Source organism: Triturus cristatus, chromosome 2_2, assembly GCF_964204655.1.
Source record: "Triturus cristatus chromosome 2_2, aTriCri1.1, whole genome shotgun sequence".
Lineage (NCBI taxonomy): Eukaryota > Metazoa > Chordata > Amphibia > Caudata > Salamandridae > Triturus > Triturus cristatus.
The window spans coordinates 709,902,269-709,929,780 of record NC_140582.1 but is presented as its reverse complement, the minus strand read 5'-3'; the positions used below and the strand labels follow the sequence as shown (position 1 = coordinate 709,929,780).

Genomic DNA, 27,512 nt, shown 5'->3' with positions numbered 1-27,512 from the left:
AACCTTGTATCATTTTGTACTCTTTTATTATATTAAGCCTCAACGAATCGCTGAGTTTCCCTGTATCTCAATCACATTTTCTATGCAGGTCTGGTAGTATCCTCTTTCATTTCTCTACAGCTGCATTCAATTCTTTAGTCTCTTGGGTATGTGGCCTCTAAAGCACGTTTTCAGTATTCACATGAGTGACACGACTTCTTGATTGGTATATTTTGTCTGAGTGACAATACTGTTTTATCATAAAAACCGCGGGCATAAACATCTAGGTTTCTTGTGTTGTCTTGTATCCTTTTCAGTGTATATTGCGACGGAGTCCTGACGAAGGCTTTGCTGAAACGTGCATAGTTTGTCAACAAACCACCAGTTTTTTCACATCATTTCGACATATGTATTTTACATTCTAAGCAATTAATGACTGTACCATTTATCGATGTGAAATATTTGTTGTGAAGGAGTGATAACACTCAATCCTGTTTGTATGCATGTATTAATTATGAATTACTTTTTCATGTATTCACTGATATCTATGACAACAAACGCTTTTAACAAAAAAAATATATATATATATATATATAAAATATATTTATTCAAATTGATTTTTATTTTTTTTGTGTGAATTCTTTTTATTGAACAACTTGCACAGTAGGACAATATCTTTACAGCATTTCTATATACGAACTGTCTTTCTACATTTCTAACCTTCTCATTTTGACGTTGCTAGACTTTTACTTCGTTCCCTGCTTTGTTCGTCAACTTTTTCAGGCTTTTCCTTTCCATCCCTCCACTCCATGTGCCCACTACTCTGCTGCATCACTATCCTCTGAGTCTGTGGCCATATTGAAAAATATTTTTGATACAATAAAAAAATGATGGATAATCGAATGATATCAGTTTTGGTCAAAATTGTGTACTTTTCTATCAAAATTGCAAATGTTTGAAACGTGTTCTAGATCTTTTTTCCTCGCATATATAGTAGCAGTACCCTGCCCAGGTGTGTTTTTTACAGTTTGAGGCATATTCATCAACAGGTTCTGATTTTCTCTGCTTCCTCTAAAATAAATGAAATCTGTTTAGAGCAGTTAAAACGGATGGAGGGTAGTAGTCATTAAATCCGCTAAGGTGTTAAAAAGGTCTCCTTTTTTTTAATACCTTCTCATATTTTTTTCAATTCAGTTATAAACTTTTAGACCTTGTAGCCCCGATAAATGTAGCATTTTATTTTCCTTTTCATATGTTAATTCTTCATCCTCAATAGTGCCGTAATTTAAGAAATACTCTTTTCACTCTTGTCATTTCAATGGCTGATTCTCTGAAGTAGCGAGCTATGTTTAAGGAGGAGTCATTGTGAATGTTTGTGAAGCACACATTGTACAATAGAATTCCACAACAGATCAGTAAGCTGCTCTACCAATTAGCTCTAAGAATTTACAGAACATTTAAACAGAACATTGACGGAAAGGAAAAAATCTTCTGTAAACACTACGCAGTAAAGAGTGTGTTGTAATGCTCGCTGCCTGGATATTGTAGAATTACTGTAACATCCACTAAAGAACACTGAGAATAATCAGACAGTAGTGCACAGACGACGGTAAATCCTGTATTTACAATTGTTCAATAAGGTTAATTGTAAAGGTGGATTAATAATAACTTTCTAGTATTTACACCTCTGTCTGGTAGTCTATTAACACTGTAACGGTATATGTGTAAATCCAGCCGTACATGAGCAACCATGCATGCAGTGACAGTATGCACTTGAATGTCCTTTAACACTGTACAAAAATGCCACGCCCAGGAGCCATGAAACGTGACCTTCTGCATTGTGATGACATGCGCGGTGAGCTCAAGGCTGGTTCTTAAGATTTCTTGTGTTGCCCAAGCTGAGCCTCTCACACAGTACTGTGACTCGTGCCCAGAGTAGACTCTTGGCAAGCACCACCTGCAGTGAACAGCTGTTCACTCACCCAAAAACCACCGAAACCGAGATTTTGAGTGAATTTTAATGAAGAACAAGGAAATCCAGTCATACGCCTGCGATCCGACTGTTTCCTCAGGGAAATCAACGGTTGGAACCCCTCTTCTGAATTCACAGTTGGCAACTTGGCTAATCGTGAGGGTCATCCTTCTATAGATGTCCTTTTAAGATTCTGCACCAGTGAATGATGCACTGCACATTTGAATAGCTTGCACCTGTCACATTTCATTGCAGAAGGTCCCTTCAATGATAATCTGAGTTTTCCTTCTGTCCAAGACTAATCTAGTGTACACGAGGTTTAGAGATGTAAACTGCCTCAGTTCTCTAGTATTAGGCTATTCTCCAATGCAGTAGGAATGAATCATCCTGAGATGGAGCCTAAATCTGACCTCGCTATACAGGGCAGAGATCACATTATTTCATTAATGGACCCATATTGAAGTTACCATACTACCGATGTTTTTTGCAAAGGTTGTGTGTCCATGGACGATAGACTGCATGTAAGCAGCCTGCACCTAGCCTTTTCAATTGCAGAATGTTTCTTGCATGGTATTCTAATTGGTGGTTTACAGGTAACTGTTTGTCACCCGTTTTCTCATTTTCTGCAGCCAGTAAGCCCTCCACTCTTAGAATACTTAAGGCCTCTAGTACCCCCACTAAGTTGATGATGTCAGAAATAAAGTTTTCCTAAGCTAGCATCCGATGGAACATGACCAGGTCAGGGTGTGCACATAAAAAGGGACAGTGACAAGCCACTGCTCTGACAGCTCATTGGACAGTTTTAAGTAGGCCTACTTTTTGCCTCATTGTGTGGTACTGCATATTGGGTACTCCGTGCCTCAGAGGAAATGGAGAGCCTGAGTTTCCAGCTGTTAGGACAGGTGCACTAGAGTTCCTCAGCTTGGTCAGACTTTGCAAATAATACTGAGATGGACCACAGCTGTGTGTTTAATTAATCTAAATCGTCTATGTACAATACTTTGTCAAAGACACTCGCACAACTCTTGATTTTCAGAACTAACTGGAGTCCTGCAGAGGACAAGTGCTCACTGCTTTCTTCTTCATTACTTTCACTTAGGACCTTTGTCAATGGCCACTAAGGCTGCCAGATGTGGGATATTGGAAATTGGGGGCACTGGGAATATAAAATGACTTGTCTGTAGACTTGATTTGCAGGGTCATTGGTTCCCTTTGTTGGCAGTTCCCATGTTGTAAACGCATTCCATTTAAGCTGCAGCATGGCAAGGAGCTCGGCTTAGGTTCCGTAGAATGAAGAAATGGCCCACATACTGCATCAGGGAGACAGCTACTTTCAATTGTTGCACCTCTTGAGTAGATTTCCTTTACTCATTTGAGTTTTGCAGTAGTTGGCTTGGAGCCCCTTTGGCTTTTTATATGGCTGCCTACCATCTGCACAGGATTAAATGGCAATTCCTTTCCTTGTTCCAAAGCAAAGATTTTAAACCCAAGTTGGTTAGGAAAGAAAGAGAAGTGGTAGACCATGATAACTTTTATGTTTAAATACATATTCCATTTGGCCTATCGGGGAAACCGAACATTTATGTCGAAGTTTGTTTTCCAATGTAAGCAAATATTTGGGAGATTTGACCATGAGCTTGCGGATGTTTGGTTCTCTGGATGTACCTTCTACTGGCTTAGCAATATAATTCTGGGGTTATTAGAAGTGTATAACTATAGTTGTATAACTGTGAACTTAGATGAGTTACTGCTTGGTAGAGCCATGGTGTTGCTAAAGCAATTCATTCAATTTCAGTCCAGAATTACTTGGGGCCCACCAATCTTTTGCATATTCTTCAGGATGTTGCTACCATGTCAGTGCTTAATTTGAGCTGGTGGTTTCCGGGGCTTGACACCGGCACTTAATTTTCAACACGGCACTTATTACAGCTGCCACATGGTGGCGCTGTTTGTGTAATTTAGAGATGAGCAGAACATCAGTTGTTTATTAATTCAGTATACATTAAAAACAACTAAGACCTGCCGCGCAAGCCATTTTTATAGCTTTGGGGGCTCGGAATAGTCTGAATCGTCACACTTGTAGCAGTGTCCTGGTTAATAGTTGTGTAGGTTCTGCCATTGGCAATGCTGGCAGTGACAATAGGTGGTGCAAGCTGTGGATGCCTCCTGACGATGGCCCTGGCACATTTCTGTATAAATATTTTTGTTTTCTAAAACCCAGCTGGTATTGCAGGTGTGACCCAGGAACAGTTTTTGCCGTTTAAAATCCTATATTTTTGGTTAAATTATGGGGGAGAGGCAGGGAAATGGGCAAGGAATCTTTCCCGTACTCACATTGTCCCCAGTTTAACCATTAGCAATTCTTTATAGGGTGGCCCAAGCCCTTCTAGTTATTAATGTTGTCTGGTTTTCAGTCTTGTCTACTGAGAATAGCTTACCCACCAGCGTACTGTCTATTAAGTTCTTGGTGTTCAGGGAGGCTGTTAGCATCTTTGATGATATGTGTGAATGTGTGTAACAGATGATCTTGTGTGTGCTATTTGGGGTATCCTAAGTCCTGTGCTTCTTATGAGAGGCCTGACTCGTGTTTGTATTTCAAGTTGTTACTACCCAATGCCATTTGGCAGTCTGGGACATTCCTTTGATTTCTAGTTCATAGTGATCCTTCTCTTCCTAATAGCAATTCAGAGGGTAAAAATGTCATACCTATCCTGTCTGTTTTGGATCGTGGCACCAGACCGCTTTTCATCTGTATTCAAGCACTTCTATCACATCCTTCTTGTCAAAATGTGTGTGACGTCTTGCCCAAAACGTACTACTTCTGGGCATCCCCATGTCCAGTACTGATTTGATGGAGGTAGTGGTGGGGAGGGGGAGGGGGGGGCGGGGAGGATTGCATGTACTTGAATCTAGCATTGCGGGATAGCTTTGTAGGGTACAACTGCATTTGCTTCCACTCTTTCTCATGAAGCACCCTGTATAGGTCTGTTTCCCATGTTTCATTTAGTCTTATCAGGGAGGTCTCTGCTGCCCCAATCATTGCTCTCTGTAACCAAGATATTAACCACTTACGGCTCCCCATAGAGTATATTGATTGTTTAATTCTTGTGTAGATGGCTGTAGTTCAGCAATCTCCCATATTTTACGCAGCCCTGTAGATTTGGTTCTGCGCTCCTTAGGGAGTCTGTACTCCATCACTAGTCTCTCAGATGTGGATTGCGTCCATTGCCAAATTAGTGCCCTATATTGGTAACACCACTGTCTCCCAATACTGTTGATTCCTGGCCGACTGAAAGCTGAATCGTCCTGGGACTCCCAGCAAAAGGAATATGGGAATGTATGGTGTGTCCCGCTTATTCCTGTAATTTTGATAACACTTTAAGGCTACTCGTACCAGTACAGGGAGGGTTTTCTGTAGTCTGGTCTTCAGTACCTGGAACTCATGTATTGATTTACTGTGGTTTCAGGCCAGATCCATGCCCACTACAGGCAGATGACAGCCTGCCAACCACTGGGCCACCAAATGTGTCTGTGATGCTAGACATTAAAGCTTGAAGTCCTGGGTTCCCATTCCTTCCTATGCTGCTTGTGTTTTCAACATTCCCAGTGCACTCTATGCGTGCTAGCATTCCAAATCAGCTTCCCAATGTAATGACTCATTCCTTGAAGACCTTCATCGGAGCATACACTGGAAGTATATTAAAATAATGTACGAGTCTGGGCAGCATTACCATTTTCTTTCCAAAAGCAATCATCCCTTCCACTGACGGCAGCATAGTTTTCCATAAAGAGATTTGCAGTCTCAAGGCCTCAATAGCTTCTCTATATTTCCTTCAGATAGATCTGGTTCTGCATGTGAACTCCTAAATAGCAGAAATAGCTTGCTTCCCATCTTTTCTCTTCCTATGTCAGTCTCAGGTTTGTGTGATAGAAACATAATTTCACCTTATTAACTCCCAACCCATACATCTCAAACTAGTCTAAAGCAACTGTGATCAGAGTTAAAGACGCCCTCACTCGTCTTTAATGTATAATATAAGGTTATCCAACCTTTTCTGTAATAAGAACTACATATGTTCTATGAAAACCCTACGGTGCTACTAATATTATTAGAGATGTAGTAGTTACCACATCAGAAAAGAGTACATTAGTTGCCACCAAATGCAGAAATTACCAGCAGAGATCACTTCAGTGCATCAAGCATGGTTGCTAGCAGTAATGTAAAAATGCCCTGTCAATGTGGAATGCCTCTATATGTGTAATACGTAACAGCCACAGGTGCACAAGTTAATATGATTCATAAATCCCCCCCCCCCCCCCCCCAACACCTTTTGATTTCTCAATGAAATATCAGCTGTAAATATATTTTGGAAATTAAACCATTGTTCTCCACACATGAATTATGAGTTTTGCAAATACACACATTTTTGTCTCAAAAACATGCTTTTCAATTTTGGTTTACATATATTAATTTAAACAATCATCACAAGCTTAAAATTTAGTTGACGAGGCTGCACACCGGAGTGTTCCTTACAGGTAGCTGGAGAGCTACTAGTAGCTCACGATGTACTTTTTGGAGAAGCCTGATATAATAACATTTCATATGCATGGAGTGACGTTACATGCAAGCTGCCATCTACCTTTCTACTCCATTTCTGACTGTCTGCCCTCTGCGAAAGGTACAACTGTGAGAGCGAACAGTAGTGAAGATGTCTGGCCACCCTGGCGAGTCTGTCTGCTGATATGCCACTGAGCCGATATTCCTTTCCTGTAGACTCTGTCTAGCCTCTGGGTTGGTGCGCAGTTTTGAGATCCTCATTCCAATTCCATATTTCCAGGTCACCTGGAACAGATATTGCTAGCTCAGGGAATCATATGTATTTTTCTAGAGCCTTGGCCAATACTGCTGAGTTTCACCACTTGCAGGAAGCCCCTTCAGTTAGCTGAAATTTGCTTCTAATATTCAGTCATTGTTACGCTTGATAATACACCTGATTTGTGTGATTCAGTGTAGGCTTGCGCAGCAGCAACCTTTAGACTTTCCCTAGGATTTTTTAAAATTTGTCTGTATTCGGTATCGATGACAGTCGATATGATACCAATTGTATGATTTTATTCCCAAGCTTCAGCAGTGAAACCATCAATTCCTGCCTCATCGTGGGGGGTCAGTTGTCCCTCCATCATATATCGCTGCGAGGAATGTGGCTATTGTGTGGACTAGGTTATCTTTGTACATGCTATAGAACTCATGTGGGAGTCCATCCGTTTCAGATGTCTTTCTGGATGCCTAGTCTGAGATAGTCAACCGATCCCCTGAACTGATATGGGCAGTTTCATACATTCCCGAGAATCTGGGTCTCTCTGAGGGAGCACTGTTATCTAAATGCATTTTTATTTCTGCTAACAATGCCCTTAAATAGGTGTAGATATTTTAAGATTATGTTTCTAGATGCATAATGAAATTGAGGGCAGAATGGTATTCTGCGCCACAATTTTTTGCTTTGTGAAAATGAATGTATTTACCCTAATTAAAGATATCAGGTGGTGTTTGATTGTTTAATCTTATCAATTACTTATGTAGAACCATGGCAAGTAAGAGTCTGCATTCTTAATCTAATTCAGATGCGCAGACATTTATTAAGTATTTGTTAAGGAGTTTAATAAAGTGTTACATGTCACTTTTCGGTTGCATGCGTGCTCTATTGGTAAACGAAATGTCTGGATGTTGTGTTGATAGGGGAAGTTAGAGTCCAGTTGATGAGAGGAAGCACCTACCTATCATATATATTTCCCTAGCACTGCCCCCAAATACATGGCCTTCAGTTGTAGACCGCCTGGACTAAAGGGTTTCAGATCATTTTTTTAAAAGTGTATATAATCTTTTTTCAACCCTAATGTTAGGGTTTTGTTCTTTACTCTGTCTTGGGCCCCCTATTTCCAGAGACCTTCTCCTGTGATACAACCATTTTGAAGGGTGGCTTTTCAATGACACATGTATCAGCAGAGTTATTAATTCATTTTCTATAAGGAACCATAACAGAATGACCTAATTTATTGCAGGATACTCTAAAAGTTGTTCATAGTTTCGAAATGTCTAACTTTTGATGTAAGATAGTTCAAAACTCTTGCAACACGGAGCTTTAGGCCCAATGAAATGCTGAATTTACAGGAATTCAAACAGGTCTTGAGTTGCTGATATCCAGATTCGTGCAGACCATAATGGGCCATTGTGCCCAGTTAGTAGCTGTGCACATCAGTAATGTTAAGAGTGATAAGATGGCGGTAAGAGGCATGTCATATATTTTATTATTCATGCTTTATAAAACGTTGATAAGACCAACTAGTTTTGCTAACTCATAGGGCTTCACATGTAAAAGGGGGTCTAACCAAACACATCTTCTCAAGAATCATCAAATCATGTAACCTTTAACAAAACATTTAATAATTGATTACTCGTAGTAAAATTGTTGGGAGCCGAGGACATACACATGTGGTTTTAGCTCCCCAACTGACTACCACAGGCTCGGTATACACAAAGCACCAGAATAACACCAGTTCCTGTCTTGACCGGGGCAGTCCGAATTGTGATCACATGTTTACGCTGCGTTCAAACTGATGGAACATTTCGAGATAAATGGTGTCCAATGTCAAAGGGCGCCATGCACAATTGCCCTGGAGTTTTCAGATCAGGTTTCTCAATCACCTGTATATCTCCGATGCAGTCCTAAGAAAGGATGGGCAAAATAGCAGATAAAACCCTGGCTTTTGGGCTTACTGTCTCTGGTGGTAATAATGTACCACTTTCACCATCGGATTGCAAGTCGTGGGATTCATTTGCCTTTGAGAAGATCCCACATTCACAGAATTCACAATGGTGCTTCTCATCTTCACACTATTTCTGTCTCTTAACAGTCAAACTTATTTAATGTTTACACTGTCAAACCATTGACCTTTACAACCTATGTAGAATAGTAGCACTGCCCCTGGCCTGTGCCATGTACCGTGTGGTAAAGGCTAACGAGGGGGAGCTACGTTTAAGGATATCAGTCAAGTAGGTGGGTTTTGTACTTGTCCAAAAACAGTATTTACGTTCTTATTTTTTTTTTTAACCGTAATTGTTTTAGGGTTCAACCAGATCTAGCAATTTGGGGCAAGACTGTTTCGAAAGATGAAATGGTACCAATGTGAAGAACAGTTTAACTTCTTATGAGGAATTCTGTATTGCACTTTGAACTCTGCTTCTTTCAGATGTTATCTAAATTGCCTAAGCTAACTGTTGCATAATTACTGTTTGCTTTATGGCTCTACTATACCTGGCTGTGTACTTGAGAATAACACGCTGTGGCCCCTTCCTCGTTCTAACTGGGTCTGGTTTCATCGTTAAGGGTGCGTACTACGCGAGGTCACTGCACGCAGATGCCTCTTTCAGTCCGGCAAGTTTAAACCCCTAAATAAACCGGAGCACCACCCCTGAAGTTCGTGAAACTGCGGATTTTTGTAGTCCTCATAAGTTCTCAGACTGTAGACGATGCCTATTCCGTGTAAAGAAGAGCCGAGACCCTAGTAGAACAGGCATCGAATAGAAAGCACGGACGGTACTCAAACCGGACACTGATGTCTTATTGTGGGCATTTTGTAAAACAAGTGCTTGTTTTATTCGTGCTCTTTAGTGGCCAACCGTGTTTCAACACATGCACGAGGCATCTTTAGCATTTTTCTTTTAACTTTTCCAAACGAATTTGTACTTTAGCTGTACAAAAGGATGTGTCCAGTCGGAGTAATACATAGCATAATTTGAATCACCACACATTTCACCTTCTTCAGCTACTCACTTTGAAGATGATTTTGTTTGCGAGAAGGGGAACAATATGCATTACATATATACGATAACGTTTTTGCAAATGAAAAATGTAAACTTCCACTAAAAATATGTGTAAATGGGTACTTTGACTGTCTCATGCTTCAATTCCTTAACCTAACGATGTACTAGGAGAATTTCCAGGATTTTTAATGTTATATTTTAGTTCTAGACTAGTGTGCGTTTCTGATCAAAAGCACACTTTTAACTGTTTGAAATCCGTTGGTCACTTGCACCGAGAACAGAATCTTGATGCTAAATATCCTATTGCAAATGTGATCGGTGCTTGATTTGAAGGTGGGTAGTTGGTGGAGATAGTTGTTATTGGGCACAGAGGTAAAGAAAGAGGGAGGAAACAAGGGAACATGCACAGTGCAGCCTTACAAACTGGGCTTAACAGAGAAAGAAATGCCTTGGCAGCTGGCATGGTCTTATTTATGTGGCATTTTCTTTGTAATGCATTTCTCCCCATAGTAAGATTGCCTTCCACAGACCGAATGTACAGCGCTGCCTTTGATGTGACATCTAGAGGTGGACACAACACTTGAGATGCAGCCTCCAGACCTGGACATTATACGCATTAGGCAGTCTTCACACAATATGCCAAATTTAGCATCTCACAGAAGTATCAGTATTCTTGAGATGGCATCGATAATTAGGCTTCCAAAACTGACCAAATTAGGCTTCCAAAACTGACCATATTATGCTGTAGCTTACCTCCACGACAGTACACAATATTGTAGATGTAGCTTCTAAAAGGTAAGCTCTCACAAACTGACCCACAATTCCATATATTTATTTATTTTATTTATTTATAGAGTTTTATATAGCGCGGACTAGACCCGATGAGGGTATCGGAGCGCTTTACAATAATATATGGCTTCTCAAACTAGACACATCGTTCCAGATATGGCCCATAGACCTGTGCTCAATACTCCAGGTGTGAATTGCAAAACTATACATATGTAGGTGATCTCTTGAACTGGGCACTGCGTTCTTGTTGAGGCCACCAGATGTGAACACAATACTCCAGCTTAAGCCTGTAGAACTAAAAGCAATATTCAGTGGGTGGCCTGTAGAACTAGGCAAGGTATTGTAGATAAAGACTCTAAAATAAGTAGCAGTGCTGCTGCAGGTCTGGGGTTTAAGAACTGGATACCAAACTCCAGATGAGTCTACCACAGCAAGACACAACACACTCTAGATGTAGCTTCCAGTACCGACCACACGAAGAGCGTTGTGGCCTTTATGACTGTTCATAAAAAGGTAAGCTCTCAGATCTTTTTTTTGATAAACCAATTTTATTGATTATAGGTTGCAACAAAGATAACAGCACCATTCAGGAGTACAATGTGAAAGACAAAGCAAGGACGAAAATACATCACAGCGGCATATAGAGGCAGACACACATAGGGAAGATATCGGCCTACCCACTCCAGTCCCGGACAGCACATCAATCCCCTCTAGTCCTCGATCACTCCGACCCACTTGCCCCAAATTCGACGAACCTTCTTGGGAAAACCTCTTGCCGCATATAGAGGCCGTTCCTGTGCGGCACACCAGTCCACTCCCCTGCGCCATCGCGCCAATGTAGGTGCAGTAGTGTTCAGCCAGTGAGCTGCAATGTCCCTCTTGGCCACTGCCAGCGCCATATTAAGAAAGAGCTTCTCGGCCCTGGTACCATCCAGCCCCTCGGTGATGCCCAAAAGAACATTCATAGGGTCAAGGGGAACCTCCCAGCTGAGGACCTCAGTGAGTTCTCCAGTCACAGATACCCAATACCTCTGGATTGCAGGACAAAGCCATATCATGTGGTAAAAATCTGCCTGGGGGTGAGGGGAATAGGAAGCATCAAGCCGAAGCCCTGCGCGATGGGGGAGCAGCGGTGGAAGATGGGCAGCGTGAAGGAAGAAGATTTGGACTAGCCGAAGCCTTGCTGAGACTGCAATTATTTTGGGAGCCATCAAGGCGTCTCTCGAGTCAGCGTCCTTCAGGGCCCCAAGCCAACCCTCCCACTTGTCCCGGAGTCGAGATAGTGAGTTGGGGTATTGTTTGTAAGAGAGCGATAGATGCGGGAGATTCCTCCTTTCCCCAGATTACCAGTAATGACCTGAGCTTCGGGTGGGCTATATTCAGGTAAGGAAGTACCCTCTGATATATAGGAGCGGATGGCATGGCGTAGCTGCAGATATCTGAAGAACTGGGTAGAGTGGAGGGAGTTCCGGGCCTGTAAGTCCTGGAAGGAGCGTAAATGAGTCCCACTTCAGACATCATCCCAATGATATCCCAGGGTCGAAATCCCGAAAGAGTAGCAACCTCCCGGAGTCGGGTGCTGCACCACAAGGGGGTATACTGGGTCAATTTGTCCGACCAGCGGGTATGGCGCAAGGAGGCCCGCCAGGCCAAGAGTACTCCGCGTGTGACCTCAGGGAGAGATTGGGAAACAGCGTTCCTGTACAGCATCCCCTGGATGTTAGACAAACCCAGGGTGTGCAGTTCCAGATGGTACGCCGGGTCGGACCAGCTACCATTAAATCAGTCGTGCATGGTAAGGAGCCAAGTCGCTAAATAATAAAGATAGAGGCTCGTCATCTCAAGACCTCCGTCAAAGGGCGGGATCCGGCATTGGTCCATTGCCTGCCTGGGCCTCCGCCCTCCCCATAAAAACTTGATAGCCAAACTGTCCATCTCACAAAACCAAGATCTGGAGAAGGAGAGGTGCGTATTCTGGAGCATGTATAGAAATCTGGGTAGAATCATCATTTTAAATAGGGCTATTCTGCCCAGAGGGTTCAGTGGTAGCGTTCGCCATATAAGGAGGTCAGTGCAGACTCGCTTAACCAGCGGGGTGACATTAAGTGACCAGGCGAGGTCGGGGAGAAGGGCCACCCAGATCCCCAAGTACTTGAAGGACTGCCGCCGAAGAGAGATCATCGACTTCCAATCAAGCACTCCCGCTAAAGGTGAAGGGGAACCAGAACGGACTTGGTTGGGTTTAACCGGAGGCCCGATGTGCGCTCGAAGAGATCCAAGTCCCGAAGGCATCGGGGTCCCGACTGAGCTGGGTCCGCCAAAAATAGCAGCATGTCATCCGCATAGAGCGCGATTTTGTCCTCCTCCAAGCCGGGCCACCTCCATCCCGTGAGAGAGTGGTCCGAACGCATAAGGCAAGCAAAGGGCTCTATTCCAAAGCAAATAGAAGCGGTGAGAGGGGGCATCCCTGCCTCGTGCGCCTTCTGATAGGAAATTGACGGGACAGAGCTCCATTGACTAGAACCTGCGTCTGGGGCTGACAATACAGCGCCTTAACCAGGTTGCGGAAGGGAACTCCAAAGCCCAGCTCTTCCAACACCGCCTCCAGGTAACCCCAGTCTACCGAATCGAAGGCCTTCTCAAAGTCTACGAGAAGGAGAGACAATTAGGGGGACAGCAGTTGCCGATTTGCGAGGGTAAGGTGAAGGCATCTGAGGCAATGCCTGGTCTCTCTCTGAGAGGCATAAAACTGCATTGGTCTGGGTGAACCAGACTGGTCAAGTGCGGTCGTATGCGGTTGGCCAAGACAGAGGCAAAGATTTAAAGCTCAGTATTAATAAGGGAGATGGGACGGTAGTCCGAACAGCAGTTCGAGGGGGGCTGAGACTTTGGGATCCCCACAATGGTGGCTAAGTCAGTCTCTGGACGGAAGGAGCCGCAATCCACCGCCTCACGGTTCATCGCCAAAAGAGGCGAAACCAGGGTGTCCCGGTAGGACGCATAAATCTCCTAAGGGAGCCCGCCTGGTTCTGGTGTCTTACCGGCCGCCATGCACGATATGGCTTCCAGAACCTCCTCGGGAGTGATCGGGAGGTCCAGTACCTCCGCCTCAGATTCACTAAGTTGTGGAAGGGGGAACCGCTTGCGTCGGTGAAGCTCCGGGAGTGAAAGGCTAGGTGTCTGTGCCGAATAGAGAGTGGCATTGTAGGTGGCGAAGCATTGGGCCACTGCCTCCGGGGCACGGTGAATCTCGCCGCCTGTGTCGATCACCTCTGGTATTTTACGGTTGGCTATAGGATAGGTGGCCAGGCGATGGAGGAGCTTCCCGTTTTTATGTCCCCATCCATATACTCGGGCTACGGAACATATCCAAAGCAATTTGGCAGCCTCCAAGGAGGTCTGTCTGATCTCATCTCTTAGAAACGTAAGCCTCCTGTCTTGAGCCGCTGTTCTGTCCTCAGGGGGCAGAGTCTCGAGCTGGGCGGCCTGCGCCTCCAGAAGTGTGAGCTGGGAATCACGTGCCGTACGGGTAAGTTTGAATTGGCCTTTGGAAAAGCCCAGAATGGTGGCCTTTCCGGCCTCCCAAAGGGGGAGAGGAGGACATTGAACCTTGATTGTTTGTGAACTAGAGGCAAAGCTCGGCACCTACTTGCTCTTTGAACCCTTTCATCCTGGAGAAACCAGGCGTTGAGTTGCCAGATCGGACGTGAGGACGGAGGGAGAGAGCCTACCTGCAGCGTCATCGGAGAATGGTCCGATAAGCCCCTGGGGAAGATAGTGATCGCTTGGATCGCTCAGCAGTCTTGAGGAGGCAGAAAAACAAAGTCTATTCGTGCGTGTGGTGGGAGGCTGAGGTATGGGTGTATTGTCGAGCTGTCAGATGCCAAAGTCTCCAGGCATCCCCGAGACCCAGGCTGGCAGCCCAGGTCGAGAGGAGGCCGAATTGGGCAATCCTAGAGGGGTGAGGCAGTGTCAAGGCCGGGATCCATAACCGCGTTAAAGTCTCCCCCAATAACGGTCATCCCTACGGGCAAGGCAGCGACAGTGGAGGTGAGTCTTTGTTGTGTGGAGGCCAACAAGGTGGGAGGAGAATAGACAGCCAACAGGTTGAGGTCGATTTCCCCAAGGGTCCCCTCCTGGAGGATGAAGCAGCCCTGGGGGCCGTGCGTCACTCTATGCGCCACCAATGGAGGAGTGAGACGCACCAGAATAACCGACCCCCTACTGAAGCCAGAGTGCCAGACTCCATCATAGCCATGTTGTGTCAGGAAGGGGCAGTGGTTACCTATCAGATGGGTCTCCCGAAGCAGGAGTATGTCTGAGGCGTGACGCTGGGCATATCGCAGGACTGCTGCGTGCTTAATCTAACAGGCCATTAACATTCCAGGACATTATATGGAGCAATGTCGTCCCGTTATAATCGCCAGGATGGGGGAAGACGTGTAAGGGGCCGGACAGCCGGCAAGGCTGGTAGAGATGGCCGCAGTGGGGCGGTGTCCAAAGGTAGTGTACATGTTGCCTTAGTGTTGAGTGACGCGCGCTTGCCTTGATGCCGAAAAGGAAAGCTGGTGCAAAAAACAAGAACAAAAAACAAAACAAACCGGGGCCTCAGCCCCATTACCCCCAATCCCACTCCACACCCTGTACTTCAGGAACAGAAGCAACAGTCGCCCAAACAATAAACAGTGAAGAGAAGAAAACCAAACTAAAATGCTTGGGAACAGGAAATCGTGGAGGACCCGTCCTCATATTAGGATGTTCATATCTTTAGCCATCGGGGAACAAAGTTAGCGACTAGGCAGAGTGTAAATTCTGGGCGAAACTGGCCAAGACCAGTAGGTTCAAGCGGGCCCTGGAAGAAGCGTCGGGCTGCGGGAAAGGTCAGGGTCTGGCAAGTCCAGCAATGATGGACGAGGTGATGCAGTCCCTGGATCAGAGCGGCCCAAGGAGCCGGAGCGCCGCCTGGCAGGGAGAGCCCTGCCGACAGCTTACACCGGAGAAGGGCCCAACGGAGAATCTGAGTGTGCGCGCCTCTCGCCCCTGTGCCTACCAGAGCGCCTACGTCTCGGTCAGAGAACCGGCATGTCACGCCGGGTACCTCCAGTGCCGCTGGACGGGGCCGGATTTGGGGCGCCAAGTCTCAGCGGGCAGTCCTCTGTCGCCCATGCTTCATCAGGGGTATCAAAGAAGAGAGTCTGGTCTTGAAACACCACTCGCAGACGGGCCGGGAAAAGGAGTCTGTATTGTATGTTGAGAAAGCGTAGTTTCTGCTTAACTTCTCCAAAGGATCGGCGCTGGCTCTGGACCTCCTGGGTGTAGTCAGGAAAGATCATGATTGTCTGATTCTCGTACTTAAGATGTTGCGTTTTACGGGACTCAGCCAGGATAGCGTCACGATCTTGAAGTTGAGGATCCGCAGCATGATCAGTCTAGGGGGCGCTCCCGGTTTCGGGCGGGTAGCAAGTGAGCGGTGCGCTCATTCGACCATGAACCATGGGGAGAGGGAGTCCTCGGGCATCTACGAGCGCAACCAGCGTTCGACAAAGTCCACCGTCCGACCCTGTTCCACACCCTCCGAAAATCCGACCAGGCGGAGGTTGTTACGACAGGACCTGTTTTCAGCATCCTTGGCCTGCCGATGCAGCTCCTGGGTATGAGACTGGAGTTGAGTAACTTGGATCTTGAGTTGGTGGACAACGACTTGCACGGTGGATACGCGGGACTCATTCTTTAATCCGGGCTGTAGCTTTGCGGAGATCCTGCCGGATCAGTCATATCAACCCGAACGTCTGCAATCTTACTTTCAACCGAAGATTGTGATGATTGGATAGCCTGGAGGATGGTAGAAAGGTCTGCCACGGCAGGGGCATCCTTGTCCGCGGACCCTCCAGTCCCCCTATAGTCCGTGGTGGTGAACCGGTCCATTTTAGTTTGGGTGGCGGGGCTCTTGGGTGCCCTTTCCCTACCCATGACTACCACGCAGCAGAGAAGGATGCAGCTCTGCTCCGGGTGTGCAGGCAGGAGGAGGAGAAGGAAGGGTGGCCAAGGGGGGTGGGGCGGGGCGGGGCAAGGTCTGTTCACTCCACACCACCCCTCGAACCACCGCTGACGTCCTTCAACAGTGAACCCACGCGGGTCAGCGGGGAGAGCCCCAGGCGCGCAGGTCTACAAGGGGCCAAAGTTAGTGTCGGGCCAGGGCTCCCGGGCCAACGTGAGCAGAGGGATAGAAATCAGTTGACGAGGCGAGGGGTGAGGCCAGAGTCTCGGGAAGGGACAAGGATGAGGCCGGTACCAACTGAGCACCGCCAACCGATGCAGTGGCCGAAACCTTCCAGTGGGGGCCTCAATCAATCGCCACCACCCGGCACGGATCTGCTCGAGAACGGACACCGTCACAGGTGAGGCCACCACTACTCGAAATGGCACTTGAGGTACCCCTCGCACCCCACCAGAGCGCCAGTGGGGGGGTTTCTGCCGCAGGTCGGGCCACCTCACCAAGTCACTATAGCCCAGGATCAAGCAGGGTGCAGGGTGCTCCCAGGCACAGGGCCCCAGCACTCCTCAGTGGCGGGGGGGAGGGAGGGAAGGGGGGGGGGAAGGCCGCACCAATGAATAGATCGCCCCCGCCGCCCGAATATCAACCACCCAGGGCAGGCACAGCAGCAGGTCGGCTTCAGTAGGCAAGCACCACCGCTACTCGCCTCCACGCCGGATCCGTGCTAGGTCTTAGATCTCCAGGTCTTGTGTTTAGACTTCTGGCAGGACGAAGGCTCACAACGGCCGCTGGCACACGCCCGGCGCGAATCTGCCCGGGGCGGAGGGCGGAGGGGGGAACACCGCCACAGATGGGGTCGCCACTGTCTGAAATGTGAGTTGAAGTACCCCTGCATCCCACCAGAGCGCCGGGGGGGTGGGGGGGGGGGGGGAGCTTTCAGTCGCAGGCTGGACCGCCTCACCACGCCACCATAACCCGGGATCAAGCAGGGCGCGGGGTGCCCCTCGGTACAGGGCCTCCGCTCTTCTCGGGGGAGGGGGAGAGACCACACCAGTAAACAGGCCGCCCCCGCCGCCCGATCGACGGCCGAATCTCCACCACCCAACCAGGCACAGCCGCAGGGCAGCCCCAGCAGGCAGGCACCCCCGCTACTTACCTCCTCAGTGGGACGTCGCTAGGTTACGGGTCTCCAGGCCTCACAGATAGGCCCCTGGCAGGACGAGGGCTCACACGGGCGCCGGCACCTACCCAGTGGGCCGGAGGAGGTCGAAGGGGCGCACAGTCCTCGCTTCCACCACGCACACCGCCTCTCTGGTGTGTCTCAATTCTCCGCACCTGGCCGGTGCATAGGGCAGCTCTGCAGGATCAGCTCGGCGAAGCTGGTGGATGAGGCCAGACTCAGCACAGGGCAGCGGGCGGCCACTGATGTGGAAACGCTGCAGAGTACAAGGGCAGGAGACGTGGACCGCAGATCCCCTCCACCCAATCAGCAGTTGAACAGGCCTTAGAGATGCTCAGGCTGCGGGATCACCACTCGAGTGCGGAACAGGCGGTCCTCCCAGGCCACCCGGGCACCGTAGTCAAATAGAACAGGTCGTCGCCAGGAAGGGCCGGCATATGGGGTCAGCCGGGCAGCGCCAAATGCCCACCAGGGCCGACAACTCCGATCAGGACCGTAGGCCAAGTGGGGATCTGGAGAACACTCTGGCGACCACCACCTTAGAAACGCCGTGCGGCGGTCCCAGGAGTCCAAGGCTGTCCGCATCGCCCGGAATTGCCACACATCGCTCCAGGAGGACCCTCACGGAGCCCAGGTAACAAGACAGTCAGTGTAAGGGTCACAGGGGTGGATGACGGAAGGGTCCGGAGTACTCCAAAGGTGCAAACTCCATCTTGATGCTCTTGGCCACACCCCCGTGACGTTCAGATCTTAACACACATTTGCTGGATGCAATACACTAGCGGTGGTATCCAGAACTGAACACAACACAACATAAAATGGATACAAAGTACTAGTGAACGAAAAATGTGAACGGCGCATGTTGGGCACGTGGAAGAGTGAAGGCAACAGTAAGACGTACTACAGGTTGAAACGCTGTCGACACAGATTTACGGCCTCTGGCGCTTAACGTGCTTCTGTAAAACTCCAGTATTCGTGCTTAGTACCATTATAAATTAATACTCTCTTGCTGATATCTTCGTTCTTCCTCGTGCCTCCCATGTACCGTTCACATTTTTCGTTCACGAGCACTGTGTCCTCTTTATATCGATTGCACATAGAAAGAGTAATAATATTATGGCTGTCCGAATTTGTTCTTATTCTTGCTTACCAATACAGACTGCGATGATCAATTCTTATTGTTTCTCTTTTTTCCATGTCATTACTTTACTTTGTGCAAATAAGTTCTTAATACCTGTTCAGATGTTGTTTGCTATTATACTCACCCAGGTCTCAACTGGGTAGATGGGTTTTTCTCCTGTCGTTGTTTACTGTTAGGGATCAGATTAAGTCACAAATTTGATTTTATTAAGGCTCCGATTATGCCAACATTTTGATTTTTGCCAGACTCTGAACAGCAGACACTGAGCACTCTGCTCTGATCATGGAATACATTTACATTATCACAGGCTCTGCTTACGCAGAGACTCTGTTTATAAATGGGCTCTACTTAAGTTAGGTTTCTCATATGAATATACCAGCACTTTCGTTATGTTCTAGTTTTTGTAGCAGAGTTCAGGGTATATCATTACTCTTATTGTACCAGTGCCCTTTTTCTTGCTTTATTATCTGAGAAAGTATCTTGTGAATTTACTCTTAAGCACTCACTTGATTTAAAAAAAAAATGTTAGTTTAAATAAACCCAGATTGTACCTGCGCTCCAGGACCTAGGTAGACATGTGAGATCAAGGGGACCCCACCCTCTAGTCTGACATTCTCCATTTGATTACACTTTGTAATTTTTGGGCAGATCACTTCATCTCACTGTGCCACAGTCTTTTGTTTGCCATATCTGTACGCTTTCAGCAAGCGGTATAGCAATAAGTGGATATATACATTTTGCAACTTGTTATTCTCTGCAGTGTCTTGGCAGATTCAAAATTCAATGGGCTATTAATGCATTCAAGTTTGGCTTACACATGCAAAAGTTGTATTTGCACACATAAAAGGATTTATCTACATAAAGAATTTCATGAGCCAATCTATTCACAGAAGCTCGTAGTCAGCCAGAAAAAGTTCCAGGACTGCAGTGCACAGTGTGTTATTACCGGGTCTGGTGGGTTAGTGGAGCGATGGGTCCACTGAAGAGACCTGTGTTTAACCTCATGGTCACAGGTTAAAATCCCAGCGGTTCCACTCCGCATCTGAGGTCAATAACATGAGTACCATTGGGTTGGGTAACAATAAACATCGGTTATTCAGCACCAAGATACCCTTGGGTGAACGTGCTCTTTACAAATACACATGTTATGTTCCCATCGTAGAAATGGTAAAAGATGTATTCATGACAATGATTAAAATCGTTTCCAGTGTGGGTAGCGATACTGAATGTAGGAATATAGGGAAACTAGTTTCTCCATGGGGAGAAAAATATTTTTCCTATAGAGAAAAAAGAAATGTAAGTTCTAACAGGTGAATTTGAACTTGCTCTGTGGAATTTTGCATGAATAAATATACTTGCTTAGATTTACTCTTGCGAAAAAGGAGTGTTCGAGGCATATGAGCTGCAGATCACACACTAAGGATAAGATCGCCATCTGGTGTTGGGCTCGGATGATTGCAGGTTGTTGTTGTCTTCGGAAGAAGTCTTTGGTCACGAGATTGGTGACTCCTCCCCTGGACAACAGTGCGCATGGGCATCCACTCCATCCTCAGATTGTTTTTTTCCGCCATTGGGTTCGGATGAACTTTTTTCCGCTCCAGCAGAAAACTTATAGCAATCCCTACAACTCTCATAACTTCAAAACTCGACATCGAAAACCATATCTGACCGACTCCGGACGCGGCTCATGGAAAGGACACCTTTTAAAAAATGCCCCCAATGTGGAGCAAAGTTCCCTCATAGTGATCACCACGAGGTCTGTAATTTGTGCCTTTCACCAGACCACAACGAATCCAGCTGTCCAGCCTGCGCCGCATTCCGTTCGAAGAAAACCATCCGGTACTGGAGAGCTCGACGCCATATCATGGCCAAGCCGGTTCCGGAACCAGAAGACATCTTTGCACAGGACGTCCCTGACGATGACTCCGAAGATCTCCAAATCGTGTCCGAGGCCGACGATTCAGATCCGGGGCAGCCTGTGAGTACCAGCCCCCCTACCCCAACACCACCCAAAAAGACATTGGTCAAGACTCTGTCAACTGGGCCCAGTCGCGATCCAAAAACATCTTCTGAAGCCACGCCATCGGTTCCGGCTCCGAAGAAAAGTAAGCCTGCAGGTGGCTCGGGCTCGAGCAAACCTCACGTCATTGTGCCTTCGGCACCAAAGCAGGCTTCGGGACCGAAAACTCCATCGGACCCGGAACGTCACTCGGTCCCGACATCTCCACCGGCACCGAAACGTTCTTCGGCGCCGAAATCTCCACCGACCCCAAAGGGCTCGTCGGCACCAAAAGGCTCGTCGGCACCAAAAGGTTCTTCGGCACCGAAAAATCCACCGGAACCGAAAAGTTCTTCGGCACCCAAAACATCTTCGTGCCCAAACACGTCCATAAAGACCCGAAAAAGTCGGCGTAACAGCCGCCTTCGGACACTGAGGAACCTCTTTCGACCTGATCCTAAGCAACAACGGATTTACATAAATCCAAAAACTGGACATGTCACAGCAGTGCCCTACAAGAAAAGGAAGCTGGACTCACCACCTCCTCCAGCACCTCCAAAGAAGAAGGACTGTGCCACTTCACCCTTACGTCCTTCCTCTCCTACATTACCTCCTATTCCATCCCCCCCACCGCCTGCACCTCTACCATCTCCTTCTCATACACCACCTCCACAGGATGATGATGATTTTGGGGGAGGGGGAGACCCAGATTTCTTTACTTATCCTACTGATCCCTTTACACTCCCGGACACAGCACCAGTAGATGACTGGACTTACCCTATGCCTGATGTGCCTGACCCCGCTCCATACCCCTCAAAACCCTCCCCTCCTGATGACCATATAGGGTTCGGTCAGCTTATTAACAGAGCAGCGTCGTTTCATGGTGTCACCATGCACACCGACACTCCTTAGGAGGATTTTCTACTTGACACTTTTGAGCAGTCCCAGAAAACAGTCCACATTCTACCCATGATTAAGGGAGTGATAAAGCATGCCACTGAGGTTTTTAAAGACCCTGTCAGGGCCAGGGTCCTCAACCCCAGAATAGAGAAAAAATACAGACCAGCGCCACAAGATCCTGCGTACATCAAGGCGCAACTCCCCCTAGACTCACTAGTCGTCTCCAATGCCAGAAAAAGGGCCAACTCCCAAACAACCGGAGAAACACCGCCCCCAGACAAGGAGTCTAAACTCCTGGAGGCTTCCGGCAAAAGGGTTGCCGCTCAAGCGGCTAACCACTGGCGTATCGCAAATACACAAGCCCTATTGGCTCGTTATGATACAGCCCATTATGATCAACTGGAGGACCTCTTGCAACACCTGCCTGAACCTTTCAAAACACAGGCCACTGACCTCATACAAGAAGGCAAACTAATATCCAATGCCTCCATTAAATGTGCATTAGACGCAGCGGACACCGCCTCTAGGGCAGTCAACACAAGCGTATTGCTTAGACGCCACGCATGGCTGCGCATTTCCGGCTTCAAGCCGGAAGTACAAACCTCCATTCTTGCTCAACCCTTTAATCAGGAGCAACTATTCGGCCCGGCAGTGGACACTGCCCTAGAAAAAATGAAGAAAGATAATGAAACTGCAAAATCTATGGGAGCATTGCAGTCTACTCAAACCAGAGGCTCCTTTCGTCGCTCCTTTTATAGAGGAGCTTCCAAAAATGTGGGAACAGATAACTCTTCCACCTTCAAAACATCAGGTCAAACATCCCCTAACAAAGGATATTTTAGAGGAGGGTATCGGGGAAACAATAATAAAGGCCGGGGACGGGGCAACAACAACAACACCCGTTCCTCTACAGCCACCAAACAGTGACTTGCCACCACTCCCCACAGACCATTCCACTCCGGTCGGGGGCAGACTTCAACAGTTCCTACCTGTCTGGAATACCATCACTACAGACAGGTGGGTAAGACAAATTATCCAATATGGCTACTGCCTCGAACTCATAAACCCGCCCCCAAACATACCACCCAGACACCGTCCCATGACGTCTCACCACCTCACGCTCCTCAAACAGGAAATACAGTCTTTGCTTCAGAAAAACGCAATAGAACCTGTTCCACTACAGCATCAGGGCACAGGAGTATATTCTCTATAGTTCCTCATTCCCAAAAAGGACAAAACCTTGAGACCCATACTGGACCTCAGACTACTGAACCAGTACATACAATCAGATCATTTCCACATGATCACTCTCCAACAGGTCCTTCCATTACTTCAACAAGGAGACTTCCTTGCCACATTAGACCTCAAGGACGCATATTTTCACATCCCTATGCATCCCGCTCACAGGAAGTATCTACGATTCGTGGTAGACGGTCAACACTATCAGTTTACAGTTCTCCCATTCGGAGTAACAACTGCACCAAGGGTGTTCACAAAGTGCTTGGCAGTTGTGGCAGCATATCTCAGGCGACAACAAATCCACGTCTTCCCTATCTGGACGACTGGCTCATAAAAGCCAATACTCTAGACAAATGCGTTCACCACACCCACCGCACTATTCAAACCCTGCACAACTTGGGATTTACCATCAACTATCCCAAATCTCAACTACAACCCTCCCAAGTACAACAATACCTGGGAGCCACCATAGACACAGCCAAAGCCGTAGCTTATCCCAGCATAGCCAGGATAGCCAACATACAAAGTCTGATCGAAACATTTCAAACACAACACTCTCTCCCCGCAAGAGTGTTCATGCAACTCTTAGGCATGATGGCGTCATGTATCTCCATAGTACCCTACGCACGCCTTCAAATGCGTCCCTTACAGGAATGTCTAGCACAACAGTGGAATCAGGCCCACAGACAACTTACCGATCTGGTGTTGGTGGACAGCCGCTCACTTCGCTCACTGAAATGGTGGAACACCATCAACCTGTCCAAAGGGCGGCCGTTCTTGGAGCCCCTTCCACAAGTTGTGCTGACCACCGACGCATCTCTCAGAGGGTGGGGAGCCCACCTCCTTCAACACACCACTCAGGGACGGTGGACCACTCAACAAAAACAGTTCCACATCAATCACCTAGAACTTCTAGCGGTGTTCCTAGCACTGAAATCCTTCCAAGTGCATCTCCAAAACACAACTGTCCTCATCCGCACGGACAACATGACCACAATGTATTACATACAGAAACAAGGAGGGACACATTCTCTACAACTGTCCCAACTGGCGCAACAAATTTGGAGATGGGCAATTCCCCGGAACATCTACCTGCTAGCAGAACACCTCCCAGGGGTTCAGAACCAGGTGGCCGACCTCTTAAGTCGCCACACACAGCAGATACACGAATGGGAACTACACCCCAAAGTCGTACTCCCATTCCTCCAAAAGTGGGGACAACCAGACATAGACCTGTTCGCCACACCAGAAAACGCAAAATGCCCAACCTTCGCCGCCAGGTACCCACACCCGCGATCAAAGGGCAATGCAATATGGATGAACTGGTCAGGCAGATTTGCGTACGCTTTTCCGCCTCTCCCTCTCATTCCATTTGTGGTACGCAAACTGAAACAACAGTCGCTGACACTCATCCTAGTGGCTCCCACTTGGGCACGCCAACCTTGGTTCACCACACTTCTGGAACTATCACTAGTTCCACATCAAAAACTGCATCTCTCCCCGGATCTCTTAACCCAGAACCATGGAGAAATCAGGCACCCAGATCCTCAAACACTGAACTTGGCAATCTGGCTCCTGAAGTCTTAGAGTTCGGGTACCTCAACCTTCCTCCGGACTGTATGAATATCATTAAATCAGCCAGGAGACCTACTACTAGGGCATGCTATGCTGCAAAATGGAAACGATTTGCCATTTACTGCGCTAACAATGACATACAACCACTGGATGCTTCCATCCAGAACATCATTTGCTATTTATTGCACTTGCAAAGATGCAATTTAGCGTATTCCTCTATACGTCTACATCTAGCGGCATTAGCAGCCTATTTGCAAAATAGACAACACCTGTCCCTCTTTAAGGTACCAGCTATTAAAGCATTTATGGAGGGTCTTAAAAGAATCATTCCTCCAAGGTTACCACCTTCCCCGGTGTGGAACCTTAATATCGTTCTAACAAGGCTCATGGGTCCACCATTTGAACCAATGCACAAATGCCAACTGCAGTTCCTAACATGGAAAGTGGCTTTCCTTATCGCAATCACATCCCTGCGAAGAGTAAGTGAAATACAAGCCTTAACTCTCGAAGAACCCTTCCTACAACTACATCGGAACAAAGTGGTTCTTAGGACGAATCCAAAATTCCTCCCTAAAGTCATTTCCCCTTTCCATCTAAACCAGTCTGTGGAACTGCCAGTCTTCTTCCCTAATCCAGACTCAGTAGCCGAGAGGGCACTTCATACCTTAGATGTTAAAAGAGCCTTGCTCTATTACATCGACAGAACAAAACCCTTTCGGAAAACCAAGCAACTGTTTGTTGCTTTCGCTCCACCACACAAAGGCAACCCCATTTCCAAATCGGGTATCGCCGAATGGATAGTCAAATGTATCCAAATATGTTACCAAAAAGCTAAACGTAGTCTTACCGTTCCCCCTAGGGCGCACTCCACGCGTAAAATAGGGGCCTCTATGGCATTCTTAGGGAACATCCCCTTAGAAGACATTTGCAAAGCAGCCACATGGTCTACTACACACACCTTCACTAAGCATTACTGTGTTGATGTGCAATCCAAACAAAAAGCTTCAGTAGGCCAAGCTGTCCTAAAAACTCTATTCCAAACTGCTGCAACTGATACAGGTGACCACCGCTAGGGGAGGCACTGCTATATAGTCTATCCTTAGTGTGTGATCTGCAGCTCATATGCCTCGAACGGAATATGCTACTTACCAGTATGCATCTGTTTTTGGCATGTAGAGCTGCAGAGCCACACACGCCCACCCGCCTCCCCGGGACCTGTATCTGTTCCAGCATTGTCTTAATTAGACACTACACATGGACATCCTTTCTCTTTACTTCTTACACACTCCATTTCCCATCATGGCGAAAAACAATCTGAGGATGGAGTGGATGCCCATGCGCACTGTTGTCCAGGGGAGGAGTCACCAATCTCGTGACCAAAGACTTCTTCCGAAGACAACAACAACCTGCAATCATCCGAGCCCAACACCAGATGGCGATCTTATCCTTAGTGTGTGGCTCTGCAGCTCTACATGCCAAGAACAGATGCATACTGGTAAGTAGCATATTCCTTATTGAAGTTTGCTAGGAGTAAGCCTGGAAACCAGCTACTAGTTTTGAATTCCTGGAATTCTTACATCTGCACCCAAGCAAAATCAGATTCGAGGGTGCACTTTTGTGTCTTTCTTTAAGAATGCATGCCTAATTAAATGTTTTATGTTGTTTATAATGGATTTACCATCATCAGCTATTATTGCTTTTTCTTCAAATGGTTGCATGCATCTAACTTGTTTATTAAATGATACCTTGGAGAAAAGTTATTTACAGTTGTCCATAAACATTCCCCGGATGTTTTTCTTCAAGTTGTAGGTATTTTTGGGTACATTTTATTTTTAAAGCACACAAACTGTACTTTAAGATCAAAACTATCAGCAGCCTTCCTTGCAAATATTTCTGGGTACATTGTTTGCTTTAAGAATCATCAGTATTGCTACCGTTTTTCTTCATGTATTGGCATATAATAGACAAGAATTATGAATAACCACATACTGTTACATTTTGTAAATGCATGCATGTTTTTATATAGGAACCACTGTCAATAATGCACGCTGAGCTAACAACTCACTGTATTTCCTTGAAGTGATTGCACGAACAGTGAAGGCTTTGTGTTAATGAACCATTTTTACAATTTTGAATAACTTATACATATGGGTCCACATCTTGCCTCAGCAGCAGACAATCATCTTTCCCTCAGCCTTGTTACACTAGAAACCGGCAGCCCAAGACTTTGTGAATCAGTGCTCTGAGCCTACTTGTCTAGGGGACAAGATATTCTTCTCCTTGACCCCAAACAATACATCCTGGGCATCAAGCAATATAAATGAAAACTTTCCTAGTAAACATGAAGGAAAGTTTCAATTCTATTAAGGACACAGAGGCGAGGATTATGCTTTAACTTTCCTCCTTCCATCAGTTTTTAACAATAAATACAAAACTCTCCTTCCCAGCATGCAGAGGGAAACGGTGGTCCACAGGTTAACCAATCAATGATGCCATAGTCCCACAAAAGCATATGCCATCACATTCTCTTCCTCTTTCTTAACAGCGACATGAGGCTGTCCCCATCATCTTTTCACTCTGCTTTCGAGCCCTTCGGACCTGAAAGGCAGCGAAAACTAAAATGAAACTGAATATCGGGAGGACACAAGCAACAATATCAGCCCCCTAATAACAAATAACAGTAAAAGCAAGGCAGAAACTAGCAACAAGCAACTAAACAAGGCAACAGAGAAACCTTAAAAAATGTGTACTTGTACCTAAACTCCGGTGTCCCAAGTACATCCAAGGTAGAATTGCGAAAGAGCCTCTTTCTCTGGGTAAGAGAACAGTGACCCCAAGGAAACACGGGTGGAAATAATCCTTCCCTCCGTGTTCTTAATAGAATGGAAACTTTCCTTCATGTTTACTAGTAAATGTTTCAT

The 27,512-nt window shown here is 46.7% G+C and overlaps 1 protein-coding gene across 2 annotated transcripts in view; it reads left to right on the top strand.

Moving 5' to 3' along the window:
* IRF2 (interferon regulatory factor 2) overlaps nt 1-27,512 on the top strand; it is a 348,737-nt gene that overhangs the window by 15,509 nt on the left and 305,716 nt on the right. The window lies entirely within an intron of this gene.